At 37.0% G+C, this 13,661-nt stretch overlaps 1 long non-coding RNA gene across 2 annotated transcripts in view; it reads left to right on the top strand.

The window, feature by feature from the left end:
* LOC115291599 overlaps window positions 1-13,661 on the top strand; it is a 99,515-nt gene that overhangs the window by 73,982 nt on the left and 11,872 nt on the right. For both annotated transcript variants that reach the window (XR_003908562.1, XR_003908563.1), the window contains one exon: window positions 11,204-11,347. This is a non-coding gene — a long non-coding RNA (uncharacterized LOC115291599). The remainder of the gene's footprint in view (window positions 1-11,203; window positions 11,348-13,661) is intronic.

Genomic DNA, 13,661 nt, shown 5'->3' with positions numbered 1-13,661 from the left:
CTTAACCTTCTAATTGCTGTATAAGTCTAATTACATGAAATAGAAGTTGGGGTTTTGATGTTTTACTTTGCTTTTCTGTTTGGAATGTCATTGTAACTACTGTATTGTAAATGATGGAAAATAATTGCATATGTTAAAAAAAATAAAATGTGTTATATTCAAAAAAATAAATTAAAAAAAATCAACTGAGGTCAATAAAGGATTTTATTATGATTTGCCTAAGCTTGCTGAGTATGTGTATATGTAAATGATCGGTAACCGTGTCTATATACTGTACTTGAGAGATTCCTTTTGTCCTGGGGAATTCCATTTTATATTGAGATAGTGGTCTTAAGATTTTTACTCCAGGTAAGTTAATGAATGTTTTAAGACTTCAATCAGCAGTCAATTGAGGGTATTGGAACAGAGATGGTTATGTACTTTTTTGTGTAGGTTTTAAACAGTGTTTTTTTTCTTATTTTAAAAGTGTTTTGTTTTTCTGAATTAGAAAACCTATGGTGTTTAATTCTGCATCCCCTCATCATTTTTTTCTATTTTTTTATTCATATTCTTCAGTTTTCAGATTTTGTTTTCTGTACTAAATATCTAAGGATTTCGTTTTAATACCCAAAGAGTTAGAAGATCAATATTTGAATATTTTTGAAACAGTTAAAAAAGATATCTGATCTGCATTTGAAATACATTCTTATGACAATAAAAATATGAGAATACTGGAAAACAAAAAGATAAGAAGTGAAGCCAGCTGCTACATTTTCAACACGATCATCTATTTCCACTTACATTTATTTATTTATTTTTTTGCTGATGTCTGTACTTTTGAGTATATAAGAAAATTTCTCATCCATGGTAAAAAGCATTAATGAAATTACTGTGTATCACTCTTTGAAAAATGAGAGAAATCCGCATTTGGTTTCCATAATGAAATTTATATTTGCTTGGTCATGGTCCAAATTGGTTTTGAAAAGTATATATTTAATTGAGGCAGATGGAGTGGTCCAAAACTTAATAAGGATAAAAAAAAAAAGAAGGAAAATTTAAGGAAAAAATTTCAAATTAAAGATGAGTAACTGTTGATTACTCAGGTCCAAGAATTAATACTGATGAGTGTGATATAATTCAGTAGATCTTGCCAAGATGAAGAGATGCTTGAGTGTAAGCTTAACCTCATAAGAGGTGGCTGTTTGGTTACTTGCATTTTGTATTTCCTCTTCTTAGTTCTGTATCCTTAAGGTAAAATTTCAGTTCAATCAAATGGAACTTACATCCTAGGGAAATTATTCTTTACAACTTCTGGGTTTTCTTCATTATCAATTGCTCAAATAATGCCCAATAATTCCTTTTACCATTTCAGGGTTCTGCCTTAGGTCCCTTTACCTGAATATTTTCTAGATCTGCTCTCCACCGTAAGTTAGTGCAGTGTATGAACACCTGAATTCAAAAATTTTGGCTGGATTTTAACTGTACAATATGACTGAGAATATTTGTTAGTGACATCTGTATTGTGAGGCAGGATTTGACAGGGCAGTAGATACATCTGTTCCATCATCTATATGAAGAAACATGTAAATGAAAGCCTATATTTTATTGTGGTTTATTTGCTCAATTTTGAAAATGTTTTACAGCAATTAATGATATCTTAAAAAGAGCTGTTATTTTAAACTCACTGAAAATAGTACAAACTATACTATGAAGTTCTAAAGAGATACCTATTGCTTTTAAAACTTTTAATTCGTTTTTTGATTTCATGGTTTTAGGCAAGTAAGACCGGTCATAAAATGGAACATCAGAGATCAACTAGGGTCTAAAAGAATTGTCAGGAAGAGGAGTGTAATGTTTTAATTGGCAAGGATGGAACTTAGTGTTCATATCAATTCCCACTGCCATCTGCTACATCACTTTAATATTTTAACGTCAAATTTTAATATTTGAGGAGGCTAATATTTTGTTGAACTGCTCTCTAGATTTCTCTGCTGAATAGCAAGATAACACCTTATAATGTAGGAAGGGATGACTTTTGCAAATGGGATACTGTAAAACTTAAAGTAAGACTTGGAACTGAAAGTAACAATATTAATTTATTTGGCCTAAATTTCTGCTTTCTCATCATGAAGTTTTATTTTGGCATGAAGTTAGCAATAATACTAAGTCCTACACTGGATTCCAAACTGAAAATAGATTATTTTGTCTTTAAAAATTTTATTATAGAGGACTACATATAGAAGAGATGGAAAAATGTTTTAATTTAATGGAAAGAGTGTCCCTTTTGGAATCATAGAACCTAGGTTGGAAGGTTTCTATCTTAGAAAATAGAAATAATAAAACTTATTTCAATAGATGGTTATCAGAATGAAAGAAATCATGAGAGAGTGTGAAATACTTTTAAACTATAAGTTTTTATGCAAAAATTAAGTGTAAAATAATAAAGAGATTGTCATTTTTTTCTATTTAAAAAATATATAGTTTCAAAGTATAGATATCCTACTTTTTCCCTGGAGGCACTAGGAAATAAAGGGAAGGTTATAGACCTTGGTGTTAAAAACTATCTGAATTTGAACAGTTTGCTAAAGGAACCAATCAATTCATTTAATGTCTTTTCTGGTTATCTATTGCTGTGAAAGAAACTACCCAGAAACTGAATGGCTTAAACCAACCAGCATTTTATTATATGTCACAATTTTGTGGATCAGGAATTTGAGTGGACACAGCTGGTAGTTCCTTATCTGCATGTGGCATTAGCTGTTTCTCAGTAGTATTGTGGTGGTGGATGGGCTGCTGTGAGGGCCATGTCATGTCTGGCACCATTCTGAAGATGGCCGGGAGGCTGAGTTCAGCTGGGGTTGTGGAACAGGATGTTTGATGTGTCCAGCATCAAGTCAGGAGACTTGAACTCTTTTATGGAGAAGATGGAGTTTCCTAGAATAGTATCCCGAAGTACCTTGGCCAGAGCTGCAAAACTTCATCCAGCTTAGCCCTGGAGAAAGTCCTTCTTTTACATTCTTTTCATCAAGGGAGACACAATGTCCAGCCAAAATTCAAGAAGTGGATTAGACTCTACCTTTTAATCTATCATAATACCTTTGAGCCTCAGCCTTCTCCATTTGTAAAACCTATCCCCAAAGAATTGCGAAGATTCAATGAGACACTGTCTTTAAATGACTCTCATAAAACTTTACCAAAGAAAATCTCTTCTCTTTCCTTCTTCATGCATCTGGAGATCAAATTTCCCAGTGTCACTAGCATAACTGGGAAACATTGAAATAAATACAACAGCCCCCTGAGCATTCAAAATAGTGGTCAAGTGAATTTATGTACTTTAATCATAGAAAATGCCCAATGCTCAGACCATGTAGGACCTTTAATTTACTGTAGGACAATTCTTTTTATTTATGTATTTATTAATTATTTAAAATTTTATTAAATTTACATATGAGTTAGTTAACATGTAGTGCAATAATGATTTCAGGAGTAGAGTCCAGTTATTCATCATTTATATATAACAACCTGTTCTTATGCCAAGTGTTCTTCTTAAATCCTTTTGCCCAGTTAGCCCATCCCCCCAAAAAACCCCTATAGCAACCCTCAGTTTGTTCTCTTTATTTAAGAATCTCTGATGTTTTGTTCCTCTCCATATTTTTATATTAGTTTTGCTTCCCTTCCCTTATGTTGATCTGTTTTTGTTTCTTAAATTCCTTATGAGTGAAGTCATATGATATTTGTTTTTCTCTAATTTCACTTATAATACACGGTAGTTCCATCCACATTGTTGCAAATGACAAAATTTCATTCTTTTGGATTGCCAAGTAATATTCCATGTGTGTGTGTGTGTGTGTGTGTGTGTGTGTGTGTGTGTGAATACACCACATTTTTATCCATCAATTGATGGACATTTGGACTTTTCCTGTATTTTGGCAATTGTTGATAGTGCTGCTATAAACATTGGGGTGCATCTGCCCCTTTGAAAAAGCATACTGTATCCTTTGGATAAATACCTAGTAGTGCAATTGCTGGATTGTAGGGTAGTTCTATTCTTAACTTTTTAAAAATGGTTTATTTTTTGAGACAGAGACACAGCATGGACAAGAGAGGATCAGAGGAAGAGGGAGACACAGAATCTGAAACAGACTCTAGGCTCTGAGCTGTCAGCACAGAGCCTGACATAGGGCTTGAACCCACAAATTGTGAGATCACGACCTGAGCTGAAGTGGACACTTTACCAACTGAGCCACTCAGGCATCCCTATTTTTAACTTTTTGAGGAATGTTCATACTGTTTTCCAGAGTGGCTGTGCCAGTTTGCATTCCCACCAGCAGTGTAGGTCGATTGTTAAAGTTACATTTTTTCTCAACCTATAACAGATTATGAAGAAAAAATTAGAAGAGAATAGGACTCCTAAAAAGGGCTATAACTGAATAAATTGGAAGCCAACGGGGAAGAAAAAGTGCAAAGCACAGTAGACTAGATCTCTAGTTTTGGAAGACCTTTTAATGGAATAATGGAAGGCTCTCAAGATCTCAATAACTATTATTTTATACTCTTAAGTTAGCAAGTGCTCTTGCTGTTGATTCCAGTAACAGTTAAATGTTTTGTGTGTGTCATCTTTAAGTGTAAGAGAATGTACAGTATATTTTAGAAAGATTTCTAACTGTGATGGTTAACCTTAAAGGTGTATCTTATATAAAGAATAAGTTTCAAGATTTCCTATGTATGGAGTTCTTCTTTCCCTAACAATGCTATATACTTAATATGTTTCAGTATGATGTTATGAAATGATATGGGAAATATCTACAACTTTTTGACTACCTAGAAGCAGAACCCTGTTTTGATGTTTTTGAAGTTACTTACCTTGAATCTCAGTGAGACTCAGTGAAAACCTTTTAATAATTTGAAAAGGGCAACTATTTCCTCTCCCAGCCTACTTGGCAATTAAAGGTAGGCCCATAGGCGTAACCAGTTATACTTGTTCCATAGGAGGAATCACAATCCAGTGATAGAAAGAATCAGGGCTTTGGGAAATCCAGTCTGGAGGCTGGTGGTCCCAGCTGCACCCTGGCATGAAGAGCCGTGGAGAGGGGCAGCAGTGTCCAGCTCTCAGAACCAGCTGTGGGATACATGCCAGGTTGGTTTTGTTGTAGCATTTTGCTCTAATCCTGGCTGATCCATGCCTAATTCTGTGTGCCTTTTTCTAAGATGTGTTCTCTAGTGGTACCTGCAGGTACTAACGTTTCACTGTTTGCTTGAATCAGAGTTAGATTCTATTGCTTAAATTAAGAATCTTAAGGGGTGCCTGGGTGTCTCAGTCAGTTAAGTGACTGACTCTTGGTTTTGGCTCAGGTCATGATCTCGCAGTTGTAGAGTTTGAGTCCTGCACTGGGCTTCATGCCGACAGAAGGGAACCTGCTTGGCATGTCTCTCTCCCTCTCTCTCTGCCCCTTCCCCCTTGGTCTCTCTGTCTCTCTCTAAATAAATAAACTTTAAAAATTAAGAAAAAAGAACTGTGATCATTATAGATCTTACTATCAAAAATGCTTGCAGGCCACAGATACACAAAGGAATGGTGGCATGGCTCTTGATTCTGGCTCTGCATTAGAAAGTTTAGAAAATACTAGTGCCTCATACCAACCCAAATCAATCATATTGAGTATCCAGGGGCAGAATCCAGCTGTTGATCCTTTTTAAAAAATATTTAGATGATCTAATGTGAGAATTAATATAGAAAAAGAAATTCAATGACTTATGGAGGTGTGGATATTAAAGTGAACTACTTGGGGACTCCTGGATGTCTCAGTCAGTTAAGTATCCAACTTTTGCTCAGGTCATGATCTTGAGGTTCGTGGATTCTGGACTCCTGGTGGTCTTTGTGCACAGCTCACAGCCTGGAGCCTGCTTTGGATTCTGTGTCTCCCTCTCTCTCTCTGTCCTTCCCCTGCTCATTCTCTCTCTCTCTCTCTCTCTCTCTCTCTCTCTCTCTCTCTCTCTCTCTCTCTCAGAAATAAACATTAACAAATAATAAATAAAGTGAATTACTTGTATGTAACCTATCCACCCATTTCCAAAGTATGTCCACAAAGAGGCTCAGAATATACGTCTTTCACCAAGGCTTTGGATGACCACAGGCAGTTTTGAAAGTCACTTTTATAGCTGTTCTAAGCCAGAAATGATGGGAGCATTGCCACTGATGTGTGTTCTCTGATTTCAATGGAGATAACAGGATTTCAGGTAGCAGTTACCAACTAGCCATATCTAGGATCAAAGGAAGGCATAGGGACACTTATGGGGAAGAGCACTGGGTGTTATATGGAAACTAACTTGATAATAAACTATTAAAAAAAAACAAAGGAAGGCGTAGTTACTGTGACCATCTGCAGGGGCTGCCTGATGATCACAATGATTAGTCCAGGTGGGATCTCTGGTATTGCCAAATTACCATAGGTTCCTTCGACTAAAATGGATGAGAAGCCTACAAAATCCATATCAGGTTTATAAAAACTGGAAAATTTCCAAGTCTGGAGAATGGAAGTTTGACTTGATTCTTTTTTTTTTTTTATAGACATGGATTTATGTCCAATTTCCAGATCTAAGTTAGTTCACAAAGCCAGAACCCTTGAATAAAATACAGTACCCTTGAGGATATGACCTCCAGTAACACAGCTAGTACTAACTGGGACTGTAAGCCTTCCTCAGGCATCCTTGGTCAGTTACCAAGTAGTTCAGGGTTCTTGATTAGCACAGGGAAAAGGGCAATAGGGCAATACAAAGACTTTTAAAAGGTTGTTTTTGTTGTTGTTGCTTTTATAATTTTAATTACTGGGGACCCAGAATACTCTGGGAGTCAGAACACAAATGGAATCTTGGTTCATCCATCATATGTTAGGCCCTGTGGGACCTTGACACCACCCTGTGGTTATCATCTCTTTACTCAAGTATATAGAGGTAAAGGATATGCTTAGTAATGGTCAGAATCCACTCTTATTTCCTGCCCTAAAAAGCAAGAGCTATTATGATAAAAAGGACTAAGTGGAACCCTCTGGAGCTTCCTCTCCCTAATAAATAGTATATCTAAGGGAAATATAAACATTAGTGCCATTTCAGTCTCGAAATAGGAATAATATGCTCTTCACATTCTCTTTTAATCTGCCAGTTTGTCTGTTGCTTAACGATGTGGAATATGAGAACTTTGAGAATGAAAGTTAATTGCTAGAAGCTTAGTGATGGTTGCTGCTATAGCAGCTAGTTTCCAGATGTGGTCTCTAAATGGGAGCAAATAAATAGAGCACCTAGGTCTTGGCATGCACTTCCTGGTGTGGCTAAGCTTTTTATCTCCACAGAAAAAGCAAAGAGTCTTACATGTGTCTGCTTTCATCTTGAAAAGACACATGCTAACTCTTCATGGGATATGTCAGTTGCAAATATCTTCTCCCATTTCATAGGTTGCCTTTTACTATTTTTTAGGTTTTTTTTCCTTCACTGGGCAGAAGCTTTTTATTTAGATGAAGTCCTAATAGTTTATTTTTGGTTTTGTTTCTCTTCCCTCAGGTGACATATCTGGTAAGAAGTTGCAATGGCTGGTATCAAAGAGGTTACTGTTTGTATCCTCCTCTAGGATTTTAATGGTTTTATGTTTCACATTTAGGTATTTAATCCATTTTGAATTTATTTTCACATTTATAAAACTCCAAAATCCAAAAAACAAATAATCCAATTAAAATTGGGCAGAAGACATGAATAGACATTTTTCCAAAAGAAGATATCCAGATGGCCAACAGACACATGGAAAGATGCTCATCACTCATCATCAGGGAAATGCAAATCAAAACTACAGTAAGATATCACCTCACCCCTGTCAGAAAGTCTAAAATTAACAACAGAGGAAACAACAGGTGTTGGTGAGAATGCAGAGAGGGGAACCCTCTTACACTGCTGGTGGGAATGCAAACTGGTGCAGCCACTCTGGAAAACAGTATAGAGGCTCCTCAGAAAGTTACAGATAGAGCTACCCTATGATCCAGCAATTACATTCGTAGGTATTTACCCAAGGAATACAAAAGTACTAATAGAAAGGGATACATGCACCCCAGTGTTTATGACACCATTAATCTACAATAGCCAAACTATGGAAACAGCCCAGGTGTCCATCAATTGATGAATGAATAAAGAAGGTGATAGATAGATAGATAGATAGATAGATAGATAGATAGATAGATAGATAGATGTAGATAGATAGATAGATACAGTGGAATATTGCCGGAGCTGCTCAAACTGCCCGCAGTTTGAAGAACTGACGACGCCGGGATTCGTTGCAGAGACTTTTATTTTCTTTTCTTCCTTCTTCTTCTTCTTTTTCCTCCTTCGCAAAGCACCCTCCCTTATATATGTACCGTACCGGCTACGCGGCCGCTCCTGATTGGCTGACAGCAACAGGGCTAACCAATTTCATGGCTTTGCATTGGTCGTACACTTATCGTGGTATCTGGCTGGGAGGTGGGTACACCAGAGGTAGGTGCGCCATACTTTGTCATGTGCTTGGGCGGATTGCCAAGGCGCCATCTTGCCTCCGATTCCCACAGAATATCACTCAGCCAACAAAAAGAATAGAAATCCTGCCATTTGCAACAATGTGGATGGAGCCAGAGAATATTATGTGAAGTGAAATCAGTCGGGGAAAGACAAATACCATATGATTTCACCCATATGTGGAATTGAAGAAGTAAAACAAACAAGCATAGGGGAAAGAAAAGACAGAGACGAACCAAGAGACAGACTCTTAAATATAGAGAACAAACTCATGGTTACCAGAGGGGAGGTGGGCAGGAGAACAGGTTAATAAGTGGTGGGGATTAAGGAGGGCACTTAGGATGAGCACCAGGTGATGTATGGAAGTGTTGAATCACTATATTCTACACCTGAAACTAAACTTACACTGAATATTAACTGGAATTTAAATAAAAACTCAAAGAAAAAACATATGCATGGTGGAGGGTAAAGGTGAATTTCACAATCACAAAAATAAAGGGACTCAACCTTGTGCTAATAGTATGCGGTCATAGCAGGCCCTGAAGGACAAAGTGCTGTGCCAAAGTGCCACCCTCCCCTCAGTTTATATTTTTAGCTTCATAAAGAGTTGCAAGGAAAAGTGGCCCTAACCTGATTGGAAGTGTATACTGTTTCAGTGTGAGAACTGACTTCATGGTTTGCTTTGGAGGGAAATGAAAAAGAACATTTTCCTGCTGGGAAGAACCTAGAGCAATACAGCTCCTTGTCCAAATGGCCTTGGACAGAGAAATGGCCTGAGCTGAGGGGCAACATTGCTTCCTGTGCCATGGCTACTTTTTGTGGTCATAAGAAAATTAAAGAAAGAATTAAAAATGAAGCAAAAAATGTAATGATTATGTGTCTAGATATTAGACTATTTTTAAAAATGTTTTTTTTTTTAATTTATTTTTGAGAGACAGAGAGAGACAGTGCGAGCAGGGGAGAGGCAGAGAGAGAAAGAGAAAGGGAGACACAGAATCTGAGCAGGCTCCAGGATCTGAGCTGTCAGCACAGAGCCTGATGCGGGGCTCAAACCCACAAACCATGAGATCATGACCTGAGCCGAAGCCAGACGCTTAACTGACTGAGCCACCCAGGCGCCCCTAGATGTTAGGCTATTTGATTCCATATGAAAACTCACCAAAGGTCCCTAATGGTGAAAACTATTGGAAATGTGGAAAATATGACCCTTAAGTAGAAATATAATCACAGTTTGGTTATATAAGAAATATCCACTTTGTAGAATAATTATTATGCATTGGAACTTCCTTCCTCTGCCTTTCATGCATTTGCTAACCCATGAACTTACTTGTTTCCTTTTACTCATCATGAAGTTTGCACACAATCTTGCTCCCAATGAAGGAATCACTTCACTGAGCAGTTGCCCATCATACTCACTGATCATCATATACTCTGTGATCTGCTAACTATTGGTCTTTCAGAATGGTGGAATGGTTAATTATAATGTCTGCTAAGAGGTCACAGTTGCATGTTCAAGATATCCTCTAGGATGCATTGATAATCTTAACCAAAAATTAATATAGAGTGTCGTACCTCTCATGAATTGAGAAACTAGTATATGGAACCTGGGATGGCATGCTCTCAATGACATCTGATTATAGCTGGAAATATTTCCTTTCCTGCCCCTAAAATACTATGCTCTCTTAGTGTAGAGGTATTTATACTCAAGGGAGAAATGTTTCTATCAAAGAGTAGATAAATTTCTTTGTTGAATTAAAAGATATAATACTTCTACCTAGTTATTTTGGACTCTTCAAGTTGTTGAGTTATTGATTAAAAAGGAAGACTATGAGGCTAGTTCTAATGGTTGATCTTGAGAGTCAAGAGTAATAACATAGGTGATATACATAAAGGATGGGAAGTACACGGATCGAACCCATGTGATATTTTGGCTTCCTAGTGCTGCCTTGTCAGATAAGTTAAGGGCCCTTTATAAATGAGAATTTTCTCCTTCTCCTGGGAAAACTCTCGCCAGCTAGCTGATGAAAAAACATTATGAGGATGGATGAAGGGTGTCATTAAAACAAAGCACCTTTATGAAATGGCTATAGGGAGAAGACTGTAGTTTTCTCCCATATTTTCTTCTTTGCCATATCATTCTCTGTGTGTGTGTGTGTGTGTGTATGTGTGTGTGTGCATATGTGTTTCCTCTTAGTTCCTTTTCCTTTCTTTTTTACATCAGGTAGTTTGGTGGTGGTTAAATTTAGTTTAGTACACATGTCACAGAATATTGAAATAGGATCTTAACAGACCTGTATTTGTAGGAGATCCAGGGTTTACAGCAGAATGTTGATTAAAATCTCAATCATCACTTCTTAAATAAGGCTATAGATGTTTTCAACATACAGATGATAGCTATGGTATTAATTATGTAGCAGCATTTTTTAAACCTTAAAGATTTAAGGAAACTTGTATTATGAATATTGTGCAAGAAGATGAATTATATTAATTATCTGAGATTTTTTCCCTTGCAAGTCATCTCAATCCCTCTACTTGTATTTGGGATTTGCCCACCTCTTGAGTCATGGTAGAAAGTGGAGCACCACCCCCTCCCTTTACAGTTTGACAATCAGATACTTCATGCCCTAGACCTCCTTTCAGCTAGAATGGAAACATGTAACATAAGCTTGGCCTACTGATGCCGTCACTACAGGATTTGCACTGATGCTCCAGTACTCAAGCAAGCAGAAGGAATGGAGACTTCGCTCTGCTAGTGATGAGCGTCAGCAGCAGCAGCAAGATCAAGTTTCAAGGAGCATCTGTGACAGTGGTCCAGGAATGACATCAAGTGTCCAAGGTTGGCATTAAGTTTTTAGGGGGCTTATTTCCTGGCATGAGGTTAGCCATGATACTGGCTACTGTTTCACATCTTTCATTCTTGTCTTTTTCCATACCTGTTTACCCCCTCCCACCTTTCTAGAAATTCAGGGAATCTTTGTAGATGTTCAGGGCTGCAATATATGCTTTAAATAATTAAAAAAATGTTTAAGCCAGCAAGAGCTTATTTTTTTTCTGTTGTATGCAACAAAAAGTGAGAAGGAATGAAAGGCAGGCATACCCAAGAAAGGTCTGTATCTCACTTAGATTTAAGCTAGGACAGCTGCCATGCTAGGTGGATATTCTATTATAATGTGCCAGAATTCGAATTACAGACCAGTATTGAGCTATTGCTCACCTATACTCTCCATGTATGAGAGACATAGCAATTGAGTGAATTGGTGCAGTAGTGCATAACTGAGTTCCTAGAGATTTTTTTTGTAGTAACTCATTAAATATTCCCATTTGTGGAAGGAGACTTTCACATTTTAGACTGTAGATCTTTTTGTGCTAAAATCTAAGCATCTGGAGATAGGCAGGCAAGCTGATACAAATTCAATTCATGTTTCTGCTTTAATGTACTAGTTTAAACTAACTTTATGCATTCACTGAGAAATTACACATACTTATGCAGGTATTACCATTTGTTAATTATATAGATGGGCCACCAATCCCAAAGATGAGGTTGTTGACTAGATCTGTGGAGATATGTACTCTGCTAGTATTTAATCGTACTGACTTTCCTTATGGAAGAGCTAATTTCTCTGTTATTTCATGTCACCTAGGCTTAGTCCAGTTATAGTATCAGTTTTCTCAACCATTACAAAAACAGGCTGGTTAGCATTTCCTTAAGTCATGTAGTCTGGTTGAGACAATCATAAAGGGGCATGCCATTTTTCTTCCGCCTTTGCTTTTATGAAATATATGATCATCTGTAATATACCTTCTGTTCACTGTCAGATGATTCTTCCTCAATTACTTATTTATACTACAATTTAAATTATTTAAATAAGTTTAAAGCAACTCAATCTACATTCATGTATGTAAAGAAATTTTACCTTTGTTACCAATATATTTTAGATTAACCTGTTTCTGTTTATTATTATTTAAATTTGAGTTAGTTAACATACAGTGTAGTCTTGGCTTCAGGAGTAGAACCCAATGATTCATCTCTTACATGTAACACCCAGTGCTCATCCCAGCAAGTGCCCTTCTTAATGGCCACCATACATTTAGCCCATCACCCCACCCACCTCTCTTCCAACAACCCTCAGTTTGTTCTCTGTATTTAAGAGTCTCTTAGAGGTTCCTGGCTCAGTCAGTTGAGTGTCCAACTTCAGTTTGGTCATAATCTTGCAACTTTGCTTCGGGCTCTGTGCTGACAGCTTGGAGCCTGCTTTGAATCTGTGTCTCCCTCTCTTTTTTTCTCTCTGCCCCTCCTCTGCTCATGCTCTCTGTGTCTCTCAAAAATAAGTAAACATTAAAAAAATAAGATTCTCTTATCTTTGCCTGTCTGTTTTTATCTTATTTTTCCTTCCCTTCCTCTATATTCATCTGTTGTGTTTCTCAAATTTCACATACAATGAAATCATATGATATCTGTCCTTCTAACCAATTCTTTATTTTATAGATTCCTTGGCTGCAATCAAAAGTAGTAGTCTATTCAGTACTGGGGGGCAACCCCATGTTCACTATGGGAGAGAAACTCACTTATCAAAACTCTTTTTATACCATTAGCCCTTCTGCATCCTGGATGAAGTGAAGCACAACACATAATTAGATATCCTTCACTCAATATGTATTTATTGAGTGTTTCTGTAATTCAAGAAAGGACTATTTTAGGTAAAGTCAATGTGAAAATGAGGTTTTGGCCCTTAACAGACTGGTGAAGACTTGGGCACATATGAGACTAATGGTAGTACATTGGGATAACTGCTATTAGAGGTAAGTATAATAGATTGTGGAAGCCCTGATGGTTTGTAAACACCTGTTATACAGAGGCAGTTAAAACTTTATTAAAAAGTGATGTCTAACCTTAATTTTGAAGTAGGAGTTCACTAAAGAGACCTGGAAGGAGAGGGAGCCCATTGTTCTAGTAATCTCAGGCAAGACCAACACAAAGCAGCCAGTCCCATGTAATAATAGCCAGTCTGTCAGACATATGAATGAAAACATAAAATTCCAGCTAACAGCAAATGTTTGATAGAAACCCAGCTGAGATCTGGAGAAGACCTGTCAGGTTTAATCCAGCCCAATTTGCCTCTCTTGGCTTCATAAGTTAAATAAATGTTGTC

Source organism: Suricata suricatta, chromosome 5, assembly GCF_006229205.1.
Source record: "Suricata suricatta isolate VVHF042 chromosome 5, meerkat_22Aug2017_6uvM2_HiC, whole genome shotgun sequence".
In the NCBI taxonomy this organism is placed as follows: domain Eukaryota; kingdom Metazoa; phylum Chordata; class Mammalia; order Carnivora; family Herpestidae; genus Suricata; species Suricata suricatta.
Note: the sequence above shows the minus strand (reverse complement) of the source record. Positions and strands in the feature narration are given on the sequence as shown.